The following is a 25,480-nucleotide window of genomic DNA, read 5'->3' as shown; positions in this document are numbered from 1 at the left end:
AGATGTGCTTTACACAATTGATCTATGTATTGTGATTGAATTGTATGAGCCCCAATAAATTGATTTAAAAAAAAATAAAGTGATATGATGAGGTAAAAAAAAATAACAGGAAATGTATTTATCATAGCTGGGTACTTCATTATACTGATTCACTCTGTATGCTGAAGAGATAATACAAAAAACTGGACAATATGAAGAAGAACACAACAGCATGACAGGAAGAGGCTTCTTAACAATCTGCAATCTGCTGCTGACACAACCTTGCTTGCTGAAAAGTACGCGGACTTGGGGCACTTGCTGATGAATATCAAAGAGGGATTGCAACTCAGTGTAAAGAAAACCAAACTCCTCAAAACAGGACCAATAGATAACATCAAGATAAACCAAGAAAAGACTGAAATTATCAAGAATTTCATATTGCTTGAATCCATAATCGCTGTTCATGGAAGCAGCAGTCAAGAAATCAGACAGCTGGTTGCATTAGACAAATATGGTGCCCAAGACCTCTTTAAAGTGTTGAAGAGCAAGGATGTGACTTGCAAGGACGAAGGTGAGTCTGAACCAAACCATGGTATTTTTAAGCACCTCAGATGCTTAGAAAGAACTCTAGTGGCCTTGTAGCTATGTGCAGGGCTGCCAACCACAACGTCAGCAGTTGGAAACCACAGCTACCCGACAGGCGCAAGGCTCGTCTTTCCATTCCCATAGCCAGTTACTGTCTCAGAAACCCACGGGGGTGCTTTGACCCTGTCCTGGAGTCACTTTCAGTTGGAATTGACTTAATGGTCAATGACTTAATGGTGATTTGGGTTTGGGGGCTTTTATATGCATGAGAATGTTGAAAATTGAATATGGAAGACCAAATGGAAAACTGGTGCATTCGATTGTGTTGCTGGTGAAAAATACTGAAAATACCATGGGATTTCACAACTCTTTGTAATATTTATGCAACTGACTTGTATGAAATGTGAATTATATGTCAATAAAAGTGATAATATTTAAGAAAAAATTAACTACAAACAATAAAAACAAAACAAAAAATACTATAGACTAGTAGAAGAACAAATCAATCTGCCTTGACAGAACGCTTCCTCAGAATCAAAGATGGTGAGACTTCATCTCACATACTTATGGCTTCTTGTAAGAAGAGACCAGTTCGTAGAAAAGAACATGTAGCTTGGAAAAGCAGAGCATCAGCCAAAAAGAGGAAGAAAGTTGCTGAAGAGTTTTGAACACCGTGGCTGCAACAACAGACTCAAATCCTACCAAAATTGTGAGGACTACTCAGGACCCAGCATGGAGGCACGATTATTCTGAACACACCTGGTAGCACCGCATTAAATTCCAAGCATGTGTAACTGGAATTAAAGGAAGATCTACCTAGAAAATTCTCAACACTAAGCTTTCCTGCCGTAGGCATAATCAATTGTTTACTGTCCAGTCCTTCTAAAATTAGATTGAAATTTTTCAAAAGGCATATTTCTAGGCAGCTATAAGCACCACAATTGCTATTCTAGAAAATAACCAAAAAGGAAAAATGCAAAAATAAAAGTTATTTAGTTCAAATTTATTATCCTGACTTTATAGGCAATTAACGCCTGTTGGACTTGTCTTACAGAGTTTCCAAACATAAAATAAGGTGACACTTTATCTTACCCTTAACTAATTTACAACCCAAGCTCTGAGGCTTTATCCTTTCGCCTTAGAGGGTATGTTTCTACCTTGATAGCAATCCACAAGTCAATATAAAAAGAGGCTCCCCTTGACCAACATCTTAAACTAGAAAATGGAGATGTCTGAGTGCTAACATCAGTAACAAATAAAAGATGAAACATGTACAGGATGGGAAAAAACATGTCATTCCGTTTCAAAGATGTAAATTAATTCTTTTGAAGAAGCCCAGATATTTGAGGCAATAAATTGCAATGTCAGATTAGATAGAAATCTTCAATATAGCTCAGTCACAAAATTGTGTAGAGTTCTTTTGGATTGAATACTAAGAGAGATTGTATCACTGGTGTCATGGAACAGAGAGGTTTAATGTGATAGTATTTTCCATATGAATGATGGGCCTGCACCTGGAATACAACATTCAATTTTGTAAGTGTTTCGTGCCCAAAAGATCTAGATAAATGCAAAGGAGTTCAGAAGACAGAGAGCGAAAATGATTAGTGGAATGAAAACGGTGATGGATGGACTGAAATCAAAAAGTGATAAATCTGAGATTGCTATCTAAGCAAAGACCTCGAGGGAGAATTTATTTGAGAAAATTCTACTGATATTAGAAAGTTCTAAAGTTTGAATGAAAAATAAATAAATAAAAATCTGGGCATCAATCAGTCTGTAGTATTTTGGATTTATACCAAACGAGTGAGATGAAATTAAGAATAAACTCACTATCAATAAAAATTATTCAACTCTTCTTTTAAATTTTTCTTTTTTTTATTAAACACCTCCAAAGCATTTTCTTTCTACTGTACTTGAGTCTGTGATATCATCTCCTAATTTTCCCCCTCTCTCCCTCACCCACCCTCCCTCATTAAGCCTTGATAAGTTATAGATTATTATTTTCATATCTTACATCGTCCTCTGTCCCCTTTACCCACTTTTCTGTTGTTCATCCCCCTGGGAGGGGGTTATATATATTGATCCATGTGATTGATACTCCCTTTCTCCCCCCACTTTCCCCTTATCCTCCTGATACCTCTGTTCTCATAGTTGGCCATGAGGGGTTTATCTATCCTTGTTCTTCGGGTTCTTACCTGTAGCTGTGTGCATGTTCTGGTCTAATCCGTTTTGTAAGGTAGAATTGAGGTCATGATAGTGGGGGGAAGGAAGCACCAAAGAACTAGAGGAAAGTTGTGTGTTTTATCGGTGATATACTGCACCTGACTGGCCCATCTCTTCCTTGTGACCCTTCTGTGAGGGGGTGTCCTATTGTCTACAGATGGGCGTTGGGTGTCCACTCCATGCCTCCCACCCCTTCACATTGGGTATGATTTTGTTCTGGGTTTTAGATGCCTGATACCTAATCCCATCAACACCTCATGATCACACAACTTATCACTATCAAATACTAGTCAAGGTGTGACCCAGAAAACAGAGGCACCCATATCAATGCGAGTCTCTGGTTTTCAGTTCTTAAGTTCAGATTCATGTTTTAAGAAGACTCGTGTGTGTGTGTGTGTGTGTGTGTGTGTGTGTGTGTATTTTGTTTCTAATGCTTCTACTTTATTTATTTATTTTTTAAATCATTTTATTGGGAGCTCTTACAGATATCATAGCAATCCACAATTCAATTAGACCAAGTTCAGTTGCACAATTGCTGCCACCATCATTTTCAAAACATCTTCTTTCTTCCTGAATTCTTTGATATCAGCTCCCCATTATCCTCTCTCTCCCCTCCCCTACCACTCCCCAGGAACCTTTATTATTTTATTATATTATATATTATTTATTTATTTATTTAGTCATATATGATTCCATCCAATATGTCCTTTCACCTACAATTCTATTATCCATTCCCCTTGAGTGGGCTTCTCTAGCCATCACTGATGTCAGTTCCCCCTCCCTTCCCCTTTCTGTACCCTCCAGGAGTCATTACACCCGTTACTATCTGAAGGGTTTATCTATCTTGGATTTCCTGCATCAAACTATCTTAATTATACAAATGAACATATGCAGGTCTAAGAGGATTAGTGAGGTAAAACCGAGACCATAATAGTAAGGGGAGGAAATATTAAAGAACTAGAGAACAGTTATGTGTTTCATCAGTGCTATACTGCACCCTGAATATATCATCCCTTCCCTGAGGTCCTTCTTTGAGGGACTGCCCAATTATCATACAGGTGGGTTATGAGTCTCCACTTTGTCTACACTTCTTCACGTGAATTTAATTGCTTCTTTTTGAACTTCTTATACTTAGTCCCATCGATACCTCATGATCACACAGCCTGGTGTGCTTTTTGCTTCTGAGTTTTGTTGTTTCCCTGCTAGATGGCCACTTGTTTAACTTCAAGCCTTTAAACCCCAGGCACTATATCTTTTTTTTTTTCACTATATCTTTTAATAGCCAGATACCATCAGCTTTCTTCATGAACATACGCAGGTCTAAGAAGATTAGTGAGGTAAAACTGAGACCATAATAGTAAGGGGAGGCATTGCTAAAGAACTAGAGGGTAGCTATGTGTTGATTATGCACTCACTTTGTCTTTGTGTCAGGAAGGTGTGTCTCATACATTGGCACATTATTAGGACAAACTGTTCTTGTACTGAGTTAATATTTAAGTAGAGGCCCAAAGACCATCTGCTTCCTTATTGTGTATAGATATAGATGATATAGATATAGATATAGAGATAGAGATAGAGATACAGATAGAGATATAGATATAGACAGATATATACAAATAAATATACAAATATATTGTGTGGATATATATACAAATACATAAACCTTTATATATTTATATGTAGATATCAATAATTATACATATATAATTTTTAATTTCTTGGTCTTTCTTCTATTTCTTTTTTCATTCCTCCTGCCCCACTATCATGTTTCCCCATTGTTCAACTCTCAGTAATTCCTTTTGGATACATTTCAATTGATCTAACACAACCAGGACTGTTACACACCCCTCACTGTCAATTTTAGATTCCTTGCTATTCCCCTGTCCCCGTCATTATGGGCTCCCCTCTCCCCACCTCTTCCTCTCCCATTCCCCACCCCCTCCCAGAACCATCAGTTCCATTGCTGTATCCTTAGGATTGCTATCTTATATCAATAGACACCAAAAGAAAAAAGTGGGAAGGGCAGGGAAGAGAAACCATCCAAATAGTTCCAAGTCTGACTATTGCCTTGACCCAGAGGAGATGAGTGCCCCTCTATTAAATAGTGAGTAGGCCCTGTTGGAATCCATCAATCCATCCCCCCTTTCTTTCAGGGATACATAACCCAAGACCCGCTTACCTGACACCCATTATACCCTTTTAGTCCTCAGCGTTCATGACCGAGAGGCACGCCTTCTACAAAACCCCATTGTTCTTTCTGCAGCCATGGATGCTGCAGCCTAATGTAACACCCTCCACCCCGTTACACCTTTAGACTTCCAGTGTGGCCCCCTTGTGAATATCACCCAACCAGTTCAGATGAGGTGACAAGCGCTGCCCTCCCTGCCCATCCAGGCATAAGTCTACAATTGGGATTCCTCAGGGACTTTGTTACTTTTCTCCCACTGCTGTCTGTTGCTCTCCCATCTTGGTTTGCCCCCCATGTGGACAGGTCAGACCAGCTGCACTCCCCAAACTTTATCTCCAGTACTGTCCTTTGTAGCTGGACCCATCTCAAGCTGGAGCCCCTGATAATTTTTACGTGTACATTCAATCTGTAAAAACACTGGAAACAAAGAGTATTGTCAGTAAATGGACCAACATCGACCTACTACTGCAAGGCCCTACTTACTTTATTGATATATGTATTATCCTGGCAGATCGGAGATTGACATTGTCAGTGAATATTACTATGAGTTTTCTTGGCAACCAACTCCCGCTGTTTGTGTAAATACGTCCAGTCATATAAGGATTTATTCTGTGCAAGTGAGTATCTCAGGTCTTGCAATATGTAATTAGCCTATGTGTGTTCTTTCCCACTCTCTCAACAGTGTCTTAAAAACTCTCACCATGGACTTATCGGTGACACTATTAACAAAAGATCCTTTTGTACTAGTGACATGATAAAATTTTCTACTATAAATTAACAAATTGTCTCTAAGGTGAGCCAGAGGCAGATAAAAAACATAGATTCAGGAATGGAATTTTGGCTCAAATTTAATCCTAGCTCCAATCTAAGAATAATTAGTTCTTAGGACATGGCCTAGCTCGATATGAGTTCTCATGAGGGGAACACAGAAGATATGGATGCTATAGCACAGTGTGGTGAAGAAATTGGATGGTGCCCAGGTATCAGATAGAGTAGCAATGAAAGGTTTGTTTCCAAACAAGCAGCCACTGAAGTGAGATGGCAACTAAGTCCACATGGAAGAAGCACACCAACATCCAGGACCCAAGAATTATAAATTATATAATCCAAAACTGAAGGAGGGGATAGTATCAGAGTTCAGATTGTGAGATTGTGGTTGGCAGAAGGCTATGGATGACAGAGGAAGCCCAAGATACATTTGCAGATTCTACACAGAAAAAACCTTCATGATTTCCATCTAACCATAATTGAAAGATGAGAATGAACTGATTACCAGACAGAGTAATAGAAATGATGATAGTATATTAAAATGGAAAATCTGAATTGTCACTTGATCCGCCCCTCTGATACACTTTGGGCCTTGATCTGGTTTTTATATGTTCTACGTTTTTTTTTTTTTCATATTGGGTTTTATGGCTGTTGTATCTTGTCATTGTGGGTAGTCTTCTTGAATCTTTGCTATATGCTTTTATATGGTTTTCAGTATAATAAACCCAGAATCGATGCACCTATAGAGACAACAACTAGAATAAGAGTTCCTGGGGAATATGGTGGGGAAGGTGGGCTAAGTGGGAGCTGACATCAAGGAGTTCACAAAGGAAGGAAATGTTTTGAAGTTGATTTTGGTAGCAATTGTACAATGCTGTTTGATGTAATTGAACTATGAAATGGTATGATGTCAAGATTAGCTCCTAGGAAAATAGTTTGGGGGAAAAAATACTGGTAACATACCAAATAGCATGTTTTTTAAAAGACTGTATTTGAATCCTGACTTAACCATTTATTAGTCCCTAGTTATCATGTTTAACCTTCTTGACTGCTAAGCAGACAGTTCAAGTACACACCCTGAGGCAACTTGAAAGAAAAAGGTGGTAAGCAATTTAAAATCCTGTGCCATACTCTGATACACATGAGAGCGCCATCAATTGGAATTGAATCAATGAAAATTCATTAGCTATATGCACATCAACATGTCACTTAATTTCTGAATACTTAAAATTTCTCATCTCTGTAAAATATATTCTAAACATTATATTGAATTAATGAAACAATACATATCATAAGGATACATATCAAATACAGTGAATGCACTATGCATGGTATAATTGTAGACTACTTTTAAGGGAGCAAGCAAATGAAGAAAAGAATAAGAGAAAAGAAGATTTTAGAAAAAGGGAAGAGTGAAGATTTAGTAACAGATTGTTTTTATTCATGATTTCTGGTTATTTCCTCCCATGGGGACTTCTTTTGCACCAGTTTTAATTTAATTTTATTACTTTTTAAACATAATATATGGATTATACAAATCAGTAGTTCAATTATCGCAAGAAGATTTTTATAATCATTCATTACCTCATAAATTTCAGAATGACTTCTCTCTTGTAATCACTGTGATTAGCTCTCCATTTCTTTCCAATCTACTCTGTTATACCAACATCCCCCAAGAAATCATTGATTTAGTTGCTGTTTATAGATTTACCCATCCTAGATTTTCTATCGACAAAACATAAAAAGTGAAAAACCAACACATAAACTAACAAAAGAAAACCTCAATTGAAAAGAAGAAGAAAATATTAAAAATAAGAATGAATTGAAATTGGATCAAAGAGAGATCAAAGAGTAGTTGCTAAATGTTAACCTAACCACATCTGCAATACTTCATTTTCCAATCACTTATGTATGATAACAAGGCTATTCACATTCTTGGTTTGTGGTCAGAGGGGATTCACTAGAGACTTAATTCATGTGTATTTCCCCTGGACTTTTTATTTTTTTAACTGAAACAAATTTTGAATGAGTCAAAAAGGAGATAAAATGATATTACCGTTTACCCTGTGTCTGCCATAAATGACTTTACAATGCTCTGTCTGATGTTGACTATTCATATCCCTCAATGACCATCAGAGGGGATTTACTGGAGAGTGAATGTAGGTGTGGACCCTGAAGATGGATTTTAGGCTTCTACTGTTATCCGTAGATTTTTGCAAACCATGTTTTCACAATTAAACTCTGATGCAATTCCATTATGTGGTTTTGGATTATGTTATTTATAATCTTTGGATCACACAGGCTGGTGTGCTTCTTCCATGTGGAATGAGTTGGCACCTCACTTAGATGGGTGCTTGCTTGAACACAAGCCTTTAAGACTCCTTCTGATAGCTGAGCACCATTTCGTTTTTTTCTCCACTCTGCTCTACCCATATCTTCAGTGATCTCTTCGTGAGCACACGCATCAAGCAGGACCCATGAATACATTTTCAATTTGTCACTTAGCTGTTTTCAGTACTCTCTTTGGAAATTTTGTTTTTTTCCTTTTTTACAGTTCAAACATTCTCCCAATGTGTCAACCCATGCAATATCCCCCCACGAGAGAAAAGGTAGAAAGACAGCTGCTCATGAAGTGGAAAGCATTGCATTCACTTCCATCCTTCATTCACCCTGATGCTCCGTATCAGAATTCTGTGTAATGGCAGTGTCTGTCCCTCATTGTGTACACTCAGCAGTAGTCAGAAGACATTAACTTCCTGAAAATTCCTTTGGTGTTTTTTCTGATGCCCTAGGACAGAGTAGAAGCACATTTGTGGGTTTCTGAGACTGTAAGTCCAGTAGAAAGTCTCATCTTTCTCCACAGAGTAGCTGTTGGTTTTAAATTGCTAACCTTGTAACCAACAGCCCAACACTGGAAAATTCTACAAGTTGAACTTTGTTCTGGGGTCCAGAACTAGGCTGAAGGTCTGATGATGAAGGAAAGATGTCTAAGAAGATGATATATACATACAGATGCTAGATAGATAGATAGATAGATAGATAGATAGATAGATAGATAGACAGACAGACAGATAGACAGACATAGCATACACTCTGTATTAAAATTCAGATCTTCAAAGTACCACACGACAACCTCTATTCTGTACCTGCCGCGTTGAAATAGATTCCAATTCACGGTACTCCAGAGTAGAACTGAGCCCCATGTGATTTTCCTGAGCGTAACTTTTATGATGGGAGAAAGATGGGGTTAAATATGTCCTCTGGGGCCACTAGGAGTCAGTCTCAACTCAACTAGATGGCAGTGAGATCTACTTTCTACTTTATGAAAGTAGAGCATCAGGTCTTCTTCCACAGTGACACGAGTGGATTCAAATGAGCTAGCCTGTGCTAAACATATGAACGTGAACATTTGTGCCACCTCTACTTGCCATCAAATCACTTGGTGACACCATGTGCTGCATAGCAACTTCATTCCACAGAAGTGTCCAGCCTGTGAGCTTTGAAGCAGATTTTCGTCTGAGGTGCATCTAGGTGGTTGGAGTTTCCACATTTTATTCTTAGTAGCCACGATCTTAATGCAGTTTGTGCTGTCCAGAAATTCCTCTCTAGGAACACTTTCGATATAAATGCAGTGAAATGTAGCAGAAAGCCCTTCTTGTGTTGGAGAAGCTAAGTCTGACAAGTAGTGTATAGCGCTTTTTCAAGACTACAGAGTGACATTCTCCTGCTGCATAAAAGAAGACAACACAAAACAAACAAAAGCACATCATGGCTTAGTCAAGCAAGGGCTCGAGGCAGGAGGATGCCTTGTAGGGAGAAATGACAATGTTTTGTATGTGTCTATGTAAAATTAAAAAGTTCACACCCATGTTTTAAAGGAAAATATATATTTTATTTGTGAAATTTTTCAGTTTTCAAATTCAAAATACTTTGAAAGAGCAAAATAACTCCCTGATGTACTCGGGTACTTTAATGTATTTCTCCTAGCATCAAAGAAAGGAAGTAATCATAATATTAAAGTTAATACCCTGTTTCCCCGAAAGTAAGACATCCCCAGAAAATAAGACCTCCTTACAGTTTTGCCTCTCGCTGAAATATAAGGCACCCCCCAAAAAATAAGACCTCCCCCAAAATAAGGGATTGGACTGTTATGATGATGTTACAGAAGATGATGACATGACTGTCATTGAATAAGCTATTAAATGTACCATAGATTGTTGTACATGGAAATAATGGTAGTAACAAGAAATTCTTGATACTGTAGGATTCAGTTTGTTTGGTTATGCTGGCTTGTGATGACAACTACTACCGTACTGTATACAGGTAATACATTTCCTTTTTTTGTTGTTCAACAATAAATGTGTACCGTATTCTTTTTCATGGAAAAATAAGATATCCCCTGAAAATAACACCTAGTGCACCTTTGGGAGCAAAAATTAATACAAGGCACTGACTTATTTTTGCGAAAACAGGGTAGTTTTGGGGGGTACTCATAACTTCACTCCTAGTGTCTCTAGGGAAACGGCCATTATGACAAGTATTTTATATTTCTTATTAAAAAATAAATCTTATTATCACTTAAGAAATAACATTTCACAGGTAAGAAACCCTACAACCGGTAAAACAGTAAAAATATTCCAAAGTACATTTTTTTCACTCCAAGGTTGTTTTCTAAAGGACTCCTATTTACCTTGTATTTGAAAATGAATTTGTTTAAATTGATTCACCCTGCTATTTATACTTCCTCTCAAATGCTTTATTTTTTTTATCACTCTTGGAATAGATTTTTCTAAGAATGGACAGCTTCTCAAAATTATTTCTAATTGAACATGAGTATCCTGTGGTGGAGGCAGGAGTTTGCATTAAAATAAAATCAAGAAACATAAACTGAGTTGGCACAGGACCTTCTACTCCACAGATATGACCAGGCTTGTTCTTGCAGTAAGAATCTGTTGATAAATGCAAACTCTATATGTGCAATAGGGTAAATTTCAACACAAGCAAGTGACATACCTGACAGCTACAGAATAATTAAAATTATGCTCCATATATTATCGTGAGAAAGAGTAAGTAGGACCGAAAAAATGTACATAAAATATTTCTTTAAAAATAGCTTAGTGTTTAATTCCTTATTGACAGTTATGTAACACCAACTTGAAGTTCATTTGAATATTTGGTATTTGCAATGCAAGTATGGGTAATAAATAAAATTTTATATATATATCTTCCTTTGGTGATTCTTTTTCCCTCTTGCAAGATTTTTCAACAATCATTCTCTTTTTAAATTTTCAATAAATAACACAAAAGCATAGCTGAATATTTTTCTAATGCTTAGTGAAAAAAACAAAACAAAAAAATTTATTTTATTCTGAGAATGTCCACCACAGTTGAGAGAAGGAATTAAAAGTAAAATAAGTTTGTGTTTCAGATCCTAGCAATCTACAAAGTCATAACTTTACAGGAAATAAAGATTAAATGAGTTTGTAGAACCATAGAAGACCCTCAAAATATAGCTACATTTTCTACTTCAATTTCTTTGCCAATAAAGACATTTTCACATGAAATATATGTGGGTAGATAGATTCTCTGTCAACTCTGAACAGTTTTGTGCATTGTTTATCAACCTCAATCCCACAGGACATACTCAAGATGTGATCACGCTTGAATCTTTTGTCTTTGAATCCATTCCAATTCATGGTCACCTATTTTGTAGAGTAGGCATACTTGGCTGTTGTCTTCTTACCCACAGAGTCCTGCTTGTGCAGTGAGTGATTAAGGGACTTAGCTACTAACTGAAAGGTTGACAATTCAAACCCATCAGGTGCTCAGTGGCAGAAAAATGTGGCATCTTGTTTCCATAAAGATTACAGATTTAATCAGGTATAAGGGAACAATAAGAGATCTAAAATTGATGGTAAGGAGAGTGCATAATGCCTGGTGGGTTTAATCAAGTGCAATGTATCCAAGAGGAATTACTGAGAGCTCAATGGGGGGTGAATATGATAGTGGGATTAGAGGAAGATGAAAGGAAATAGAGGAAAGAAATAAGAGACAAAAGCTATTTATAGAGGTATAGCTATAGGCGTGTATATATGTAAATATACTAATTTATAATTAAAGGGATAGAGACCAATGTGCATATGTTTATATGTTAAGTATTAAGATAGCAGATGGACTTTGGACTGAAGGCTTTCCTTAACACAACACTTTCTTATGATAACCTGAAACTCTTTGATACTCACCTTGCCAACATGATCACTGAAGACAAAATGGGTGCATAAGCAAATGTGGTGAAGAGAGCGAATGGTGCCCAGCTATCAAAAGATATATCATCTGGGGTCTTAAAGGCTTGAAGTTAAACAGCTATCCTTTAGGGAAGCAAATAAATCCACATGGAAGAAGCATACCAGCCTGTGTGATCATGAGGTGTCGATGGGATCAGGCATCAGGTATCAGGAGATCCAAGCAATAGGGTTGATGCAAACAATAGGGTTTGGAGTGGAGACCCATCTCTAGACAATTGGCTACCACCCCACAGAAGGGTTATAAGGAAGGCATGATTCAACCAAGGTGCAGTATAGCACCGACAAAACACATATCATTCCTCTAGTTCCTCAATGCTTCCTCCCCCCCCCCCACTATCATGACCCAGTTCTACCTTACAAATCTGGCTAGACTAGAGAATGCACATTGGTACAGATAAGAGCTCTCAACACATGGGATTCAGGACAGATCACCCCTCAGGAACAGTAGTGGGAGTAGCGTTATCATGAGGGTAAGGGATGGTCGGAGAGGGCGAAAGAGGGAACACAAGTTTGGATATATAGCTTCCCCAACCGAAGGGGACAAATATCATAAATGTGGGTGAAGGGAGACAATGCACAGTGTAAGATACGAAATAATAATAACAGCATACAATCGGTTAAGGATTCACGAGGCAGGAGGCTGCAGGAGGGAGGGGGAATAAGAGGAGCCTATACCAAGGGCTCAAGTAGAAAATGTTTTGGAAATCATGATGGCAACATATGTACAAATATGCTTGATAAAATTGATGTTTGGAATGTTATAAGAGCTGTAAGATCCTCTAATGAAATGATGGCAAAAATGGGGGGGTGGGGGGCGCTGTGGGACTGTAATGGCATAAATTTGTGTTGTTTTACATTAAAAATAAAAAAGAACACCCCACTATCATGATCCCAATTCTACCTTACAAATCTGGCTAGACCAGAGGAGGTACATTGGTACAGATAGCAACTGGAAACAGGGAATCCTGGATAGATGAGTCCTTCAGGACCAGTGGTGAGAGGGGCAATGCCTGGAGGGTGAGGAAATGTGGGGTAGAAAGGGGGAACTGATTACAAGAATCTAAGTATTGCCTCCTCCCTGGGGAATGGACAGCAGAGAAGAGGGCGGAGGGAGACGTCAGGCAGTGTAACTTATGATGAAACTATAATAATTTATGAATTATAAAGGGTTCATGAAGGAGGGGAGAGTGAGGAGGGAAGGGGAAAATGAGCAACTGATATTAAGAGCTAAAGTAGAAGGCAGATGTTTTGAGAATGATGAGGGCAACAAATGTGCATATGTGCTTGACACAATGGATGGATGTATGGATTGTGATGATAATTGTACGAGCCCCCAATAAAATAATAAAAAATAAATAAAAAAGAACAACTCTGTCTTGGAAGAAGCACAGCCAGACTTTTCCTAAGAGAATGGTGAGCCTCCTCTACTTGGGAACCATTATCAAGGTACCAGTCCTTGGAGAAGGACCCAGTGCTTAGCAAAGCTGAGGGGCACTGAAAACGAAGAAGCCGTCAGTGAAAGGAACTGACATAGCATTTTAAACATGGAAATGCATGTGAAAATGGCTCAGGATGAGCTTCTCTGAATCAATCACATAATGGTTGTTGAAGAACCACTTTTGTAGATTTCACTAGTTTCTGTGCCTTGTTCAAAATAATCTGTACTCCTAAATCTGAAATGGAATATCATTTAAATCTTCCTAGAAAAATAGAATACTGAAAATAATGAAAATCTTTGAAGATAACATTAAAGTGTGATAAGATATTGTTATTTAGGTATTTGTTGTAACTAAGCTGTTCACATTCCAATCATAGTATACCTGTGGACTGAATGTTTATATCAATATGATCACACACACACATATGTGTGTGTGTATCATTATAGACAATGGGTTACCTTGAGAAGAAAGGGGTTTCTGGAACCCTTCATTCACAAGGAACTTGGATCAAGAGGCAGTTGTAGGAACAGAACAAGGGAATAGTGCATGATTTAAACTCATAAAATGTGGACAACAGGATCATGTCCTCTGACCATACTTGTTCAATCAGTACACTGAGAAAATGATCAGAGAATCCAGCATATCTGCAGAAGAATGTAGGCATCAAGACTGGAGGAAAGCTTAGTAGCAAGCTGCAATATGCAGATGACCCAACCTTGCTTGCAGAAAGTAAGGAGGACTATAAGTACTGACCCAAACCATGGTATGTTCAATTGCCTTATGTGCATGTGATTGTTTGGCATTGAATAAGGAAGGCCAAAGAAGAATTGATTCATTTGAATCATAGTGCTGGAGATAAATATTCAAAATACCATGGAGTGCTAAAAGGAAAAACTGATCTATCTTGGAAGAAGTATGACTAGAATGCTCCTTAGAGGCAAAGATGGCAAGATTTCATCTTACATATTTTGGACATGTTGCCAGGAAGGACAAGTCTTGGAGAAGGCCATCATATTTGGTAGATTGGAGGAGCAGTGAGACAGAGGAAGGTCTTCAAGGAGATGGATGGACATAATTAGTGGCTGCAACAATGGGCTCAGGCATAGAAACAATTGTGAGATGGTGCATGTCAGGTCAGTGTTTTGTTCTGTTGTGCATCAGGTTGCTATGGATCAGAACACACTCTATGGCACCAAACAGCTACAAACACATGGAACCAATTAATCTTAGCAATGTGTTTTACGTTTATGTAAGTTTTATTCAAATAGCTTCCAAAGATACAATCTAATCATTATAACAAATTTGTGAACTATGCTGTCTTTATGAATTTAAACAACTAAACCATGGCTAGAACTTTCAGAAGATTTCCCCAAAGTTTCACATCTGGGATTGGAATTCATAGGTCTTCAGTGTGGTTCCCCCAATATGGTGCTGCTTCTCTGTAGCTGTCAATTTACATATATCTGTATGTACTGCAAGGCTTATTGATACCCAAGGGATTCTATATAGAAATATTTATTTTTATTTTCATATACAAAATATTTAAGAGAATATAGAAATAATTATGCCAAAACTATGTTTTCAAACAACCCGTTTTCCTGATTTCTCTGTTTTAAAAAACCTTCTGGGCATGTAGATTATTACTTCCTTAGAGTTTTTCTCTTCTTCAACCAGGTGTTTTTGTGTCTAAACTCCTTTCTCAGTTTAATTAGACCTATAATTATACCTATAATACTGGGAATTAAATATCACCTCTATTCTGTCATCCAATCCAAGATGAGTGCATTGGGGACTTGAAGGTGTTCAAAGAAATCATTGTTCAAGGCTAATTTCTGGTTACTTATAATTCTATATAGCTTGTGTCTAGATTAAAAACATGTACATTTTACTCTTTGTCAAATTCTACAGACAGTGGTGAGCCCTATGCATCATTTCTGTAAGCTTGTAAAGATAAGAACATTATGGATTCACAACAAATCTAAGATCCTATGGTTGCAGTCTTAATAATGAGATGATCAACTTCTTACATCTCAGAAATGAAACCATCCAGAGCCACCAACTTACTGTCTTACATTATCCTGAACTTATTATTCCAGGAAATTCTTCCTCAAGAAGATGAAGTTGCAAGTACTTTCTTGTTTATGCCAGCACTTCCTGAAAATCCATGTGAACAATAGTTTCATCTATTAGTTTGCTCAACTTGGTTCATCAAATTACTATTTACCATTTGAATTTCCCTTAAAGCCTCACATTTGTTTTTGGTTTTTTTATATATATTATCCTTATTTTATTAAATTTAAATATATCGCAAGTTCTAGAATAGGTCAGGGAGACATAAATACAAGGGAGAAAAGTTAAATTTATAATATCAGTTGTTATCCAAATTAACAAATATACTTTAGATTTGAAGAAAACAAAAATAAAGTTCACTGCTCTTGATCCAAGGCCAATTCATGGCAAACTCACTTAGTTCAGAGTAGAAGTGCAATTTTCTTTGCTGTAACTTTAAAAAAATTGTTTTATTAGGGGCTCATACAATGCTTACCACGATCCATACATACATCAACTGTGTAAAGCACATTTGTACATTCATTGCCCTCATCATTCTCAAAACATTTGCTCTCCACTTAAGCCCCTGGCATCAGGTCCTCATTTTGCCCCCCTCCCTCCCTGCTCCCCTTCCCTCATTAGCCCTTGATAATTTACAAATTATTATTTTGACATATCTTGCCCTGTCCGACGTCTTCCTTCACCCACTTTTCTGTTGTCCATCCCCCAGGGATGAGTTCACATGTAGATCCTTGTAATCAGTTCCCTCTTTCCAGCCCACCCTCCTTCCACCATCCCAGTATCGCCACTCTCACCACTGGTCCTAAAGGGATCATCCTCCCTGGATTCCCTATGTTTCCAGTTCCTGTCTGTACCATGCACACATCCTCTTGTCTAGTCAGATTTGTAAGGTAGAATTGGGATCATGATAGTGGGGCTGGGGGTGGAGAAAAAGCATTTATTAACTAGATGAAACTTGTATGTTTCATCACTGCTACACTACACCCTGACTGGTTCATCTCCTTCTGTACTGGCTCATTCCCATGACCCTTCTGTAAGGGGATGTCCAATTGCCTACAGATGGGCTTTGGGTCTCCACTCTGCACTTCCCCTGTTTCACAATGATATTATTTTTTGTTCTGATGATGTCTGATACCTGATCCCTTCGACACCCAGTGATCGCACAGGCTGGTGTGCTTCTTCCATGTGGGCTTGGTTGCTTATGAGCTATATGGCTGTTTATTACCTTCATGCCATTAAGACCCCAGACACTATATCTTTTGATAGCCGAGCACCATCAGTTTTCTTCGCCACCTTTGCTTATGCACCCGCTTTATCTTCAGCGGTTATGTCAAGAAGGTGAGCATCATGAAATGCCAGTTTAATAGAACAAAGTATTCTTACATTGAGGGAGTACTTAAGTGGATACCCAAGGTCCATCCACTACCTTAATACTAAGCCTATACATATATGCACATAAATCTATTTCCACATCCTCATATATAAATATATTTACATATGTACATGCCTTTATTTAGACCTCTATAAATGCTATTTTCCTCCTAGATTTTTCCTCTATTTCCTTTTAGTTTCTTCTTGTCCCACTATCATGTTCAGCCTTTATTTGGGTCTCAGTAATTCCTCTGCATTACATGACCCTTGGTCATGCCCTACCAGGCCTCCCACACTCTCCTCACCACCGATTTGGACCACTTGTTGGTCCCTTGTCCCTGGGTTTGTTAACACTCACATTTGTTAACATTGTTAATCACTAATCATAAGTGATTATCTCATGACCCAATCTCTATCCATCCCTTTGCATTAACGATATGACTTTTTACTAGATTCCCCAAACCTACACATATGCAAACATATTTTCTTTTTCAAGAACTCTTACAAAAGTCAAGGCAGGAGACAATAGCAATGGCTTTAGTTAATCAATTAGTTATTTTCAATGTCTCTTTTGGAAGTCATTATTAGGCAAAGATACTAGTGCTATAGATGAATAAAACCCAAAACAAAATCTACATTCTACTAGAAATACATGTTCCTGTAAAATAGTACCACTGGACAGAACCACACTCAGATCTTAAATAAGGACAGCTTGTTTTATGAGTTTCTCTTTTTCCTCCTGTTATCTCTCACTCTATATCTATGTTTTTTACTCCTGCTTCCACTTTGGGTTCTGATAGGATCTGCACATTGTTTCTTCTCACAGTGCAGTCCCAAGTAGACATTGTACTGGCTTCCAGGGTGGTACAAATAGCTTGTGCTGGAGTATGATGATTAAGGAATTGGCATAGACTGACCTCCACAGTTTCACTAGGAGGAAAAGATTCCAACTCCTTCGCTGCTCAAAGATGAGCAGAGGTCTGACATGCCTCTACCCTTTAACCTTCTTTAGTCTATCCTGTTTTCCGTTTTTCAGCTACCAGTGTGCATGTATCAAAGTCACAGCCCTTAGAAGGTGGCTTTAAAGTCATAACTTGTGTTGTATGGCCACACAGGGTGCTTCTGGTCAATCCTCTGGTCACTGGGAAATTACAGGAATTAGGAATCATCTCACCCCCACCCCATCTGTGCCATCACTTTATATGCTTCTGTGCCGTCTTTTATCAAGGCCACACCCCACAACTTTTGATCTGTATTCTACTTCCTTGCAGGAGTCCAGCCTCTACTATGTATCTGAGAATGGGTTTGGACCCTTTTCTAGTTGTTCAAAGATTATAGGACAAGGGGTAATCTGTCTCCTCTTGTGTGCATCTATGTTTTATCACTGTCATGCTCCATGATATTTCACTGCTGACTAATTCCATTTTTTCTCTCAAACTGTATTCTGCAGCTCTGAGAGTTTACAACAACAAAACCCCACACAAACTAACTGATACTGGGTCAATGCAGACTCACAGTGACCCTATAGGCCAGAGTAGAATTGCCTCTGTGAAAAACAAATACATAAAGTTTTCATAAACTGTCACTCATAATAGGATTAGAATGCCTCACCTCTCCTTTGGAGCATTGGTGATTTTGAACTGTTGATCTTGCAGTTAGCAGCCCAACATTATGCCATCAAGGCTCCTCTGGGAATGTACGGGGTAAGTGTAGCCAAATGCTGGCAATGGTGAGGGCTGCTTGCACCTCTGTTCAAGGAGGTGAGAAGTGTGTTTGTTTGGGGGTGGGGTGCAGGGTGTGTGTGATCAAGCCATGGCCAGTGGAGAATTCACAGGTCTGTTTCTCCTCTGGGTACAGATATTCCGTTCACTTTCTATCTTTTCCTCGTAGACTCAGGGCTCCAGGTTTTTCCTCCAAATGTGTTCTCCCCTATCTTTTCTGTAGAATGTCTTGTGTACTATATCAGTCTATAAAGTGTCTTGTGCAGTGATTCTGTATAGGTCGCCGTCTTGCCAGAAGTTTCCAAAGTTTGAAAACACTATTTTTCTTTCCTTTTCTCCACTTCAAGGTCAGTTTTCTGTTCTTCCCTTTCTCTTTCATATTTGCAAAATGCCTCTGTAGGTCAGTACTTTTGAATCTTAAGTCCTGCCGTGGAGCCACACAAATCCATATAATCGGACCCATTCATTTTCGTATAGTGATTGTGTAACTTTCTATGTTCTTTACAGCATTCGTTTCTGTTTCAATACTTGTCATGGAATTGAATATGATAACTTGAAGGTCATATTTCATTGTTTCTTTAGTTCTTTTAGTTCAAGGAATGCTGAGTATTTTTCTCACGTGTTTTCTAACTTCTGATCTTTGCACTTTTAATTATATTTCTTCATTTTACCTTCTTGAGATGCCCAATGAAATATGTTCAGATCTAAGATTTCATCATTTCTCCCATCAAATTAGCTGGTCTGTGTTCAAGAGCAAATTCCAGAATCTCAGCTGACATGCATTTGATTTGTTTTTCTTCCTATTCTCTCTTAAGAATGTCTCCTCTCGTCCAATGAGGCTTTTACTCTCATAAGGAGTTATAGTCTCAGTGACCGACAGCTCTATTTCGCCCAATAGTGACACAAAGCGTCAGAACTGACTTCTTGGCAGTGAGTTTGGGTTTAGGCTTTATGTTTTGTTTTTCATAGTAACCCACAGTTCATCGGGTCTTCATGCACTAGTGTTCAATGTGCCTTCTAATCTTGACATGGTCTCTAATTCAGGCATGGAGCATTTAAAGCTTTATTTTTGCTCTTGTAGACTTTTAACAATTTCCTCAGCTTCAGCATGAACTTACTATAAGCAATTCATGGTACATTTGGCATTTGCCTCCAGCCTTATCCTAACCAGTGACATTGAGCTTTTCTGTTATGTCCTTTTTACAGATGCAATCGCTTTGGTTTCTGTGTATCTAATTTGTAAGGTCCACATATATAGGCAATGTTTATGTTGATGAAGAAGGTAATTTCAATTAATAGATCAAGAACAGACAATGAAGAATGACATAGCTCCCAACTTCAGAAGAAGAAGCCACTGAAGACCTAAGGGATAACTCTGGAATATTGTCAGATACTGAAGGGCTGATGTGCGGAAACAGAACATTGTAAGAGACAGTGCCAGAAGTTGAAGATCTCTGGTTGGAAGACAATTGAAACATGATTAAGAAGGAGCAGCTTTCATCGAATGGAATCAATCATGGTGATTGGCTGTGGTAAAGCCTGTGGGAGTGGGGCCTGAGAGATCTTCATGTGCTCATGGGACATAACTCAAGGTAGACACAGCTTTCAAATCTGAGAAGAATAAATCTAAGAAAATTGGAAGTCATCAAAATTGAAATTGAATGCATAAAGATCACTATTCCAGGCCTTAGTGAGCTGAAATGGAGTGGTACTGGAGATTTTGAGCCAGAAAAACATAGGAATTACTATGCTGGGAGTAACAATAAAAAAATGGCATGGTATTCATTGTCAAAAAGGACATTGCAAAATCAATCATGAAGTGCAGTGCTATCTGTGATAGGATTATATCCAGCCACCTTCAAGGAAATACAATCACTTGACTATTATTCAAATTTATGCACCAACCACTAGAGAGGGATGAAGGATTTAAAGAATTCTTGCAATGATTTCCATCAGAACTTTATCAGACATGCAATGAAGATGTGTTGATAATCATTGACAATTGGACTGCAAGAATTGGAAACAAAGAGAAGGGGACAGTAATTGGGAAATGTGGATTTGGTGATAGAAAGAAAGCTTCAGATTGCATGATAAAATTTTGCAAGACCAATGACTTGTTCATAGCAAGTACCTTTTTTTCAACAACACAAAAGGTAACTATACACTTAGACTTTTCCAGATGACACTAAAATCAAATTCACAACATGTGTGGGAAGATAATTTGAAGAAGAGATTTATCAGCAGCTGAAACCAGGTCGGGGGCTGACTGTGGAACAGAACATCAATTGTTCATATGTAAGTACAGGATAAAGCTAAAGGAAATGAAAACAAGTCCATGAGAGCCAACACACAACGCTGAGTCTATCCCACTTGATTTGAGAACATTTCAAGAACAGATTTGACACCTAGAACTTTAATGACCACAGAAGACCCGATGCGCTGTGGGAGGACTTTAAGACCACCATTCATGAAGAAAACAAAAGATCATTAAAAACACAAGCAAGGATCAAAGTGGATGCCAGAAGATACTCTGAAACTTACTAAAACAAATGGAACATACGATGAAGTCAGAGTTGAATAGGAAATTTCAAGGACAGCTCAAGGAGACGATACCAGATATTACAATGAAATCTGCAAAGACTTAGATTTAGTAAACCAAAAGGGAAGAACAGGCTCAGTATATCTAAAACTGAAAGAACTCAAGAAAACAATTAAGCTTCAAATTGCAATCTTGAAAGAATCTATGAGAAAACATTGAATGATACAGGAAGTATCCAAAGAAGATGGAAAGACTATGCGGAGTCACTGTACAACAAAGAATTAGTTGACATTCTGCCATTTCAAAAGGTAGCATGGTGCTGACAGAAGTTCAAGCTGGACTGTAAGTGTTAGCAAAAAAAATGCTCCAGGAATTTATGGAATAACAACGGAAATGTCTCCACAAGGTGATGAAGCACTGGAAGCGCTCCCTCACATCACTCTTGTATGCCAGGAAATTCAGAAAACAGCTACTTGTCCAACTGACTGGAAGAGTTCCATATTTGTGCCTATTCCAAAGAAAAGGAGCCCAACAGAATGCTCAAATTATACAGCAATATCACTGATATCACATGCCACCAGATGTTCAGGCTTGATTCAGAAGAGGATGTTGAGCAAGGGATTTTATTGCTAATGTCAGATAGCACTTGGTTCAAGCAAAGAATGCCAGAAAGATGTTTACTTGTGTTTTATTTACTATGCCAAGGTATTCAGAATGTGGATCATAATGAACTGTGGTTAACCTTGAGAAAAAAACGGGAATTCCAGAACACTTCATTGTGGTTATGTGGAACTTGCACATGGGTCAAGAGACACTTGTGGGAACAGAACAAGGGCATCCTGCATGGTTTAAAATCAGGAAAGATAGGCATAAGGGTCATATCTTCTCATTATACTTGTTCAAGCCATATGCTGAGCAAATAATCACATGAAGAGAATGTGGCATCAGGATCAAAGGAAGGTTTATTAATGACCTATGATATGCAGATGACACAACCTTGCTTGTTGAAAGTGAGGAAGACCTGAAGCACTTGATAAAGATCAAGGGTTGGAGCCATCAGTATGGAGTACAGAAGACAAAGATCCTTACAACTGGACTGATAGATAACATCATGATAATTGTAGAGAAGGTTGAAATTCTCAAGGAATTCACCTTGCTTGGATCTACAATCAATGCTCCTGGGAGCAGCAGTCAAGAGATCAAAAGATGTTTTGGATTAGGTAAATCTGCTGCACAAGACCTTTGGAGAGTATTGGAAAGTATTGGAAAGTAAGGATGTTACTTTGACGATTAAGGTGTGCTTCACTCACGCTATGGTATTTTCCATTGCCTCATATGCATGAGAATGTTAGACATTGAATAAAGACCAAAGAAAAACTGAAGCATTTGAATTGCGGTGCTGGATAAGAATAATGAAAATACATGGTTTACTAAAAGAGAAACTGATCTGTTTTAGAAGTTCCAGTAGAGTGTTCCTTAGAGGCAAAAATGGCAAGGCTTAATCACGCCCACCCTGGGGGGTGGGGGGAGGGATAATTTTCATTTATTCATGAAGTCCGTTGAATCACAGTACAGCTTGATGCCATATTGGTGTCGCACTCTGCCAGTCATCCAAAGATTATGCCAACCTTCCTTTCCAACTTCTTTGTCTACGAGTGCATCACTGGACCCAGCCAGCAGCTCACCCAGACAAGTTCAGTAACAGATTTTGGCTCTCTGCACATAATAGATGAAAATCCTTATGAAGTATTCAGTTTTGTCTCATGGATTTGACCCTGCTGCAAATGTCACATCCTAATTCTTGAACGGATTTTTATCATCAGGGTCACCCAAAAATACAATAACTAGCACTGAGCATTTTTTGTTGCAAGCATTGCACACCTAACTTCCTTAATTTTCACAACCACCTTCACTTGTTTTTTAGGAGTCTCTGGGTGACACATGGTTAAGTCTGTACCTAAATTATGAGGTCTAGGGATCCTGGAAGTACAGTGGTTACGCCTCAGACTGCTAACGGTCAGGTCTGCAGTTCAAAACCATCGGCCACTCTCAAAACCCATCCATGTTTCGTTCTACTGGACAGGGGTTTTTCCTGGTGTGGGAACCAGGAAAGGCTTCATCTTACACATTTGAGACATATTTTCAAGAGTGACCAGTCCCTGGAGAAGAACATCATGTTGGTACAGTAGAGGGGCAGCAACAATAAGGTCAATTGTGAGGATGGCACAAGACAGGGCAGCGTTTACTTCTGTTATGCAAATGGGTTTGATCCAAGTTGGTGGCACCTAACCACAACAATTAATAGGATATCTGCATATGTAGACGTTTTTCAGACAATCTCAGGCATCATTTCCTTCACTAAGGGCATATTTTTCCTACTATTGATTATTCTTTGTTTCTAACTTTTACAATCTGGTCACCAATGATAATCAATCAGTACAAATTGTTTGTATTTTCATACTACCAAAATTGATAAAAATCATTTCTCCAACACTAGTTTTAGTTGTTAGTATGTAAATTTAAATAGAGTTGCATTAAGTATTTTTTCTATAAGTATATGACTATTATCCTCTCATGGACAGCTTTGTACTTCAGAATACATCTTGAAATATTCTTTTTGACTATGAATGTGACACATTTCCTCTTTAATTTGTTATTTCCAAAATAATCTAACATACAATTATCTGATTAAAAATGGTCAATAACAGTACATTTCAGTGTTCAAGATATATAGATATATAGATATATATTTGTGTAATCTATTTCAATTTTTGCAAGTTCTAATTCTTTTGAAAATCATTTTATTGGGGGCTCATACAACTCATCACAATCCATACATACATCAATAGTATAAAGCACAATTGTACATTTGTTACCCTCTTCCTTCTCAAAACATTTGCTATCCACTTAAGCCCTTGTCATCAGCTCCTCATTTTTCCCCTTCCCTCCCTGCTCCCCCCTCCCTCATGAACCCTTGATAATATATAAATTATTATTTTGTCATATCTTACACTATCCGACGTCTCCCTTCACCTAATTTTCTGTTGTCCGTCCCCCAGGGAGGAGATTATATGTAGATCCTTATAATTGGTTTCCCCTTTCCACCCCACTATCCCTCCTATCTCCCAGTATCGCCATTCTCACCACTGGTCCTGAAGGGATCATCTGCTCTGGATTCCCTGTGTTTCCAGTTCCTATCTGTATCAGTGTACATCCTCTGGTCTAGCCAGATTTGTAAGGTAGAATTGGGATCATGATAGTGGCTGGGGAGGAGCATTTAGGAACTAGAGGAAAGTTGTATGTTTCATTGTTACTACCCTGCACCCTGACTGGTTCGTCTCCTCCCGGGGACCCTTCTGTAAGGGGATGTCCAGTGGCCTACATATGGGCTTTGTGTCCCCACTCCGCACTCCCACTCAGTCACAATGATATGATTTTTTGTTCTTTAATGCCAAGTTCTAATTTTTATGGGTTTGTGTTTTGTATATTTTTTCGGTGTAGTATTTGTGAACGTTAGCAGCACTTTCTCCCCAGCTTGAGTCTTGCCACATCTGCAAATAAAGATCCTAAAACTTTCTTCCAACCGTATCATTAAGATCAATTCCACTTTGTGGAGGCAGCTCCTCTCCTTTCATATTTGAAGGCTTCGAACCTGAGGGATTCCTCTTCTAGCACTCTATGATCAATAATCCGTTGTTAATATTAAATCTTTTGCTGGCCTTTTTTTTTTTCAGAAGTAGATAATCAGGTCCTTTTATCAAGTATGTCTTAGTATGGAAATTCCACTGAATTGTGTCCATTCTTAGTGACTCCTCTGACATTTGAAACAGTGATGCCATACTTTTGCGTATCACAACAGCATCTAAGCCACAATAGTGTGATAATTGGATAGATAAGGCATGGAGATATTTTTTATTATTTTAATAAGTTTTAAAAGTTTCTTTTTAGTTTCTAGATTGCTATGGGTTTATGTAGATACATATATAGGTCTAGTTTTACCAAATATCTTACCATCACATTTTATAAGGTGCATCTACATTTTTGAATCTTTCTTGTAGTACATTATTTTAATAGACATGCAGTATTGAACCATCTATATAATAAACTCATATAGCTTTGCAATCATATTATTCTTTAAGCATACCAATATTCTCAATTTCAAAACATCTCATTAAAGATATTTGAAAGAGGAAAGAGCTGGGAGGCAAAGGGCATTTATAGAGCTCTAGATAAAGACATGTACATATACAAATATATTATATGAGGATGGGGAAATAGATCTATGAGCC

Source organism: Echinops telfairi, unplaced genomic scaffold, assembly GCF_000313985.2.
Source record: "Echinops telfairi isolate 266 unplaced genomic scaffold, ASM31398v2 ScPeMD7_7469;HRSCAF=8507_1, whole genome shotgun sequence".
In the NCBI taxonomy this organism is placed as follows: domain Eukaryota; kingdom Metazoa; phylum Chordata; class Mammalia; order Afrosoricida; family Tenrecidae; genus Echinops; species Echinops telfairi.
The sequence above is the reverse complement of the archived record's forward strand: the minus strand, read 5'-3'. Positions refer to the sequence as shown.